Here is a 6,950-nt window from a genome sequence, read left to right on the forward strand (position 1 = left end):
AGGCATGGAGTTCAGGAAGCTTGTTTTCTATTAGAGCCCCCCTCTCGTGAGTGGGCAGCCACCTTTGGGTTTCTCTTTCTTTTCACGATTTTTTCTTGCCTTCCTCCTTTCACCCCCTTAGATTTATGGAGAAAAGTGGGAATTGTTGTGGATTGGTGTTTGGGAAGGATGAAAAGCATCGAGTTGGCCACCCCAGTCCTTCTCGATCGTTGTTCCTTGCAGTTCCCTCCTTTCTGCTAAGGCAGGTGTTTTGGGAAACTTGTTGTTTATTTACTTGAGCCTTCTCTTGTGAGGGGGTAGGAGCCACCTTCTATTTCTTTTCTATTTCATATATTTTTATTTCATTTCCTCTTGTCGGCCCCCATCTTTATGGAGAAAAGTGGGAGCTATTGTGGTTGGGTCTTCAAGAAGGACGAAAAGCAACGGGAGCTCCTGGACTGCCCACCCTAGTCCTTCTCGATCACCATTCCTTTCATTTACCCCCTTTTCTTGAAGGCATGGGGTTTGGGAAGCTTGTTGTATGTTTGATCCTCCCTCTAAAGAGTGCTTATGGAGTGCAAATGTCTTGAGGGGGAGGGGGGTTGTTCCATGTTGTGATGCACTCTACATCGATCGGTTTTTTATCCATTCATCGTGGGGGTGCCCTATTCAGTGAGTGGGGATTTATTGGTAACACGTGGAAGCGACTCTCAATAATGGATATCTCACCTCTTGTTACGATGAATAACGTAGTGAAATGTGATACTTAGTGTGAATTTCATAATCATGTGAATCATCGAGTTTTTGTATGCAATTTACACTCAAGGCCTCAGTCGAGGGAACGTCTGTCTGGATGTCACATCCCATTCAAAATCACTCCCTACAATTTTTATGGAGAATAAAATCTTGTTGTCCGTGCCCAATGTGGTGCAGTTGGTTGAAATACGACAGGCGATGTTTCGTGGCATGCGTCGAAAAGCGATGATCTTGTCCCCTTGGTTGGCGAACAAACTTTGTTGAATTTAAACAACAGTGGAAGTCCACCCAGCCTGCAGCAAATTTGGAATCTTTATTTCTTGTTACCTGCAGCAACCTCGATGCAAAGGGAAAAGAAGGAAATAAAACAAGAACGACCAGCCCCACAACCTCTCTTAGAAATTCCCCCCATGAAGGGAACAAGAATGATTGAGCCCACTACCTCTCTTTGAAACAACATCAAACATTGCAACCCTTGCACCAAGGTCACCTGGCAAGTTGCAACCACCCGCCAACCAATGGGAATAGTGAAAGCCTTATCACTTGTGGCAACCTCAATGCAAAGACAAAAGGTGGATTTGAAAAAATCACGCTCGAACCTCTCTTCAAAACAAATTCATGCCGATTCAAGAGGCTCACTAAATAAGACAAGAATATATATGAATAGAAGGAGGGAACAGGTAGCCCCACACCCTACGTATCGTACGTACAGGTAGCCTGAGAGTTATTGGAAATCGGGAGGATTTTACTTCTTAAAAAAATTTCCATTACCTAATAATTACTTTTGAATATGATAGCATTATTATTATTAGTTTGTTTTTCTTCATCAAGAAATTACCATAAAAACATGAAGATCACAGAAGACAACGTAACACAAGATATAGGCTCCAAGTCAGGGCAAAACCCCTCCAAGAGGAAAACCCAGAAAATATATTCTTATAGAATCAGATCAAATGACATATCCAAGACCCATAACCACAGAAATTCTACCTCTAGATGCCAAGCCAAAACTTCCTTTCCTTCCAGTGGATTCATCAACAAGAGATAGATCACCCACAAACCCTAGATCCAAGAAGAAACCATTGCTTGCAGAAGTTGACCTTCCTTATCTTCTCTATTTTCTCTACAATATTTCAGACCAAAAACCATCTAAGTGTGTGTGTCAAAATGAGCTCCATCCACCCTCTATTTATACAATTCGTAGGGGTGTGAATAGACATGTCCATTGGGGCAAGGCCAACTTGGCATTTAGAGGGGTTTATGTCCCAAAAAATTACGTTTAAAAAATCCTTTTCTTTTTCTTTTACAATAGGTCCAAAATAGGACTTTGAATCCTTGACTTAAACCTAGAAGCATGAAGAACATGCTTATCTAGAAAGAAAAAATAATAATTTTCTTCTCCTTTTCTTTTTCTATTTACATAAAATACATAATGGTACAAATTATGAAGACTGGAACTAGTTACACTCTCCAACACTCCCACTTAACTAGGTAGGTATTCATAATTTGTACACAAGGTACATGGATACTCTCAAACTGAAATATTATCATAGGAATAGTCGGATTGATAAGCCAACTATAAGCATCAACATTATGACCAACGTTGTCTTTGAGGCCTAACTAGACAAGATAATCTTCATTCAAGAGCATTATGCTGGGAGGTTTTACGTGTGATACCACACTACATCTACAAGGCACATACCCCATTTGAATGTTCACAAGGTATGTCCTTTTAGGACTATTCTTATCTTGGAATTCCAAACCTGAATCCTCAAAGAATATAAGTCCTCTTTAACCACTCTTATATTGGACACTTGTCCTCTCCTCAAAGAGTGGTGGTCACTTTCCTTTCTTGGATGCAATATCCTCAACGAAACCATAGATTCTTATCCAATCCTTCACCATTCGCTCTCCAAGGCCTTCACTTAAACTTATGGCCGTTAATCCTGGTCAAGTGCATGACACATAAAGAAGAGAATGCACATGTGATGTCCAACATCAATCCCTCTTTGCCAAAGAGGATAACCTTATTGGCTTTCGATTGGGGAATAGATCCTTGCTCCTATTCAAGAAGACTCTTTCACTCCCTCTCAAATCTAGAGGAAATTCCTGACTTCATTTTCTACTTGAGAAGTCGTAACCGCAAGCTCTCTAGCTTGTTTACATAAGAGTATCAGCTACCAGTTTTTCATAGCTGCATGGATCCCTCTTTCCTTTGCATCTCATTGTATCGATCTTGCTTCCTTCTTGGGTATCATGGACCCGTCGTCTTCCTTCAATCTTGTAACAGGGTTCGGGTCATCAATATTGCACATCACTTCCATCTTGTCACCATCAATAAATGCTCTATATGCAGCCTTTCCAAACTTCAAGTTGTTCATAGCTTCTTCATGAAAGCGATCTCCTTGTTGTTGTACAAAATTGACCTTCAGGATAAGGCTTCTCGCACTACTACCTTTTAACCTCAACATGAACATGTTTTGACTTCATAATTGCCAAATATGTTGAGCTTGCCTCAACATTCTTCATATATTCCTGCAATATCCTTCTAGGTAGCAAAACAATGTGTTAACCATGTAACCAATAATGATTGTTAATATTAGACTTACCTCATCATGATGACCTTCTTATCAAATTATCAACATCCTCATGGTCCATTTCCACGTGAATATTCCATCATGCATCAGAGTGCCCAGTGATTACTGAAAATATATATGTGTAGAATTAAAAGTACAGATAAATAAAATTAAACTCACTAAATCAATATGTTATATTAAGATTCACAAACTATTTTGGTTTGATTTGTAAACATGAGGTACCTAATTTTAATCTAGATGATTATTATATAAAAAAAATTAATAAGAATAAAAAAATATTTATTTAACTTATATACACTCAAAAAAATTAATGATTTCAAAATTTTAGAAAATTGATTATTTTATTAAAAAAATCATCACAAGATATTTAAAAAATTAACTATTTCAAAAATTTACATATACTTTTTAAATAATATAAATTTAGAAGAATATGTATATAATTCACATAATATATATATATTTATTTATTTATTTATTTGGATTACTTTAATGAAATGGACAAAACCAAAGTTTTATAGGGATTACTTTTCCACGATCAATGCTCAATTAGTAAGCACCATGAAAATGAAATATTATGTATTAAAAGATTCAAAGTTCAAATCCTCGTACTTATCCTCACTTGTAGAAGGGACATACCTAGGTACCTACGTGTTATAGTGGTGGGGCATAAATAGGCATACAGGGTTATAGTGGTAACGGTTGGAATTGACCTCATACAACATTATCTCTGATATATATATATATATATATATATATATATATATATATATATATATATATATATATAAAGATAAAAATTGTATAAAAATATTCTAAAAACAAAAATGGTTTACAAATTACTAACTAGTATAATGATAAAATATTTCCCTTATAAAATAATAAGGAAATAGATAAAATGAAAAAACTAAATAGAGAAAAAAATCCTCTACATCCTATCAAAAGTAGTACATCCTACACTTGCTTAAGAAATAGTCAATATAAAATTTGTAGCAAAGACTCAAAAATGAAAAATTATTTCAATTTTTTTTAAATAAAACTTTTTCTAAAAAAAAATTTAAAATTATTTTCTAAAAACAAAAATAATTTACAAATTACTAATCATTACAATTACAAAATAATAAGAAAATAAGAAAACTAAATATACTCCTAAAAACCAAATGCTAAAAATTATTTGCATCATGCACTTGCAAATGAAGAAATTCATGTGCATCGCGCTAGTTAGTATAAATTTCTCATAAATAACTCAAAGAATAGCCCAGGTTACACGTTTGATTCAAAATTTATAAATCACGCTATTATGTTTTATAAAAAATAAAATATACGGATTATTAATTTGTTGCTAATTTTCATTACCAATATAATTGTTACTTTAAAATTTGGTAAAAATATATTTTATTTATTGTTAATTTTCATTATTACTATATTTATTTATAATAGTTTTATATATATCTTAATTTAAAATTTTATTAAATTAATTATTTTAAACATTTTTTTTACCTAATTACTTTTATTTAAATTATTTTGATGGCGAAACTGAACCTGTGGTGACTACTCTTCAGAAATTCTTGGCTAGAAACAATTTATAGGAGAAAAACAATTAGAAAAATAAAACAAAACAACTAAGGAATATTTTTTGAGAATTCTGCATCGAAAGCTTTAATCAAAACTATTGCGAATAATGTTTAAAGGATATAAAATTATTTAATAAATTTTAAATATAATGATTACTTTTTTAGAATTCTGCATGGGAGGTTTTAGGTGGCGTGGTTTTCCTATTTAACAGTGATGAGTCAAACCCAGCATTCGCGGATCGCTGCCAGAGATGGCTGTCCTCACTGTTGGTTTGACACCTGAGTTGATAGGTTTTACCACCTTCGGAAAAAAAAAACTATTGCGAATAATCTTTAAATGATTAATTTGATATAAAATTATTTAATAAATTTTAAATATAAAATATTTATTCAAAAAATTTAATTAATTTACTTTTCATGTATAAAATGTGATGTAATTTAAACAAAGAGGCCCTATCATATTCCTTCCCAGAGACGCCGCGTAAAATAATCTCGAAAATTCAAACTAAAGTTACTTTGCCCTTATCATATTCCTTACACGACTAAAGTTGACATGTTAAATAATTTATTTGAAAAAAAACAAAAGTGAGTATGTATTTATTAAATTTGTTTAGAAACTAAGAACTACAAATAAAAAATAGAATGGAAAAATAAAATATATTTTTAAAATAATATAAAAATGCAACGCATTATTAGTGAAGATTTGGATTTAGGTATATAAAATAATAATTATTTTATTAAATTTTTTTAAATAAGCTAATTCATATTTACTTTTTGATTTTTTGATAATTCTAAATTTATCTAATTATATTGTAAAATAAATTTTAACAGTAATTAATTTTCTTAATAAATATATTTACCCAATAAACATATTTATTTTGAAATATGGCTTTCAGAATTTTAATTTAATTATCAATAATTATTAAGTGGATGGGAGAGTTTTAACCTTCACAAAATTTTCTAGAATATTTTTAGTTGTATACACAAATCAAAAGTTAAAATTTATCTTCAAATTAGTTATGCCATTTTGCTCTTTTAATTAAATTGATTAATTAAAACAAAATGTCATATGAATTGATTTATGGTTTTTTGGGCATGTGGTATTGATAAATCATGGTATTGGCCAGTGGTATTGTAAGAAAGGTTATTTTATAGTGGTGCGGGTGCATCTAACCTAGGGTTGAATGTTTACTAAAGGAGTTAGTTTCCCAAGTTAAGATTTAATTATTTAATGTATTTTCCTATGGTTTTAAGAGAATTGTGTGAGAATGAGAATATTTGTAAATAGAATAAGCTTGGAGAGTATTTTGGAAGCATTGAGAGAATTGTGGGTTAGTTGGATATTATCTAGGGATAAGGGATTAAGTGAGAGATTTATGGATCATGAGAGATATTGTGGGAGTTAGTTTAGGATCTAGAACCTTCTTTGGGTTCATATCCACTTGTATAAATCTAGGTGAGCCCATGAGGCATGTAAGTGTGTGTAAGTGAGTTAGAGAGAAGAATGTGAGAACAATAGTTCTCCTGTTTTATTTAGGAATGAATTGTTTGTGAGTTTTTATGTGCATTTGATATTGTGTGAATTTCAGTTTAATTTATGTGGTGTGTTAAGAATTAAGTGTAGACCCTATGGTTTGTGTGTCATATAGATCAAGCATATCCATAATAAAGTGGAAACTAAATCTCCATGGTTATATATATGTGTGTGTGTGTTTAATTTATATATTAATTCTTTTTATAATTAATAATAATAATTTAAACTAAACTTATAAAGTAGTTAACTTGTATGTTTATTTTGTTTTCTTCCTACTTTTTTAACAATGTGAAATGTACTATGGAATAAGTGTTTAGACGATTTTAAGCATTTACCAACTATTTAATTTATATAGTTGAATTGGTTCATTGTAATCATAAGATTGATTATCACAACATTTGAACAATAACTACAAAGGTATTGTTTAAAATAATTAGTTAACAAGATTGGTGTCCTTGAAACTAAATGAAATGAAATATATTTCAATAAATCTATCTTCTTGCGATATATATA

At 31.8% G+C, this 6,950-nt stretch overlaps 1 pseudogene; it reads left to right on the forward strand.

Annotated features, from left to right (window-relative positions):
• The first annotated feature begins 684 nt into the window (after positions 1 to 684).
• On the forward strand, positions 685 to 838 carry LOC149172846 (5.8S ribosomal RNA; annotated as a pseudogene).
• Positions 839 to 6,950: the final 6,112 nt, after the last annotated feature.

The sequence above is a fragment of the Pinus tabuliformis genome, chromosome 4_2 (genome assembly GCF_031772625.1).
Source record: "Pinus tabuliformis cultivar Carrire ecotype Pingquan chromosome 4_2, CPIR1, whole genome shotgun sequence".
Classification (NCBI taxonomy): Eukaryota; Viridiplantae; Streptophyta; class Pinopsida; order Pinales; family Pinaceae; genus Pinus; species Pinus tabuliformis.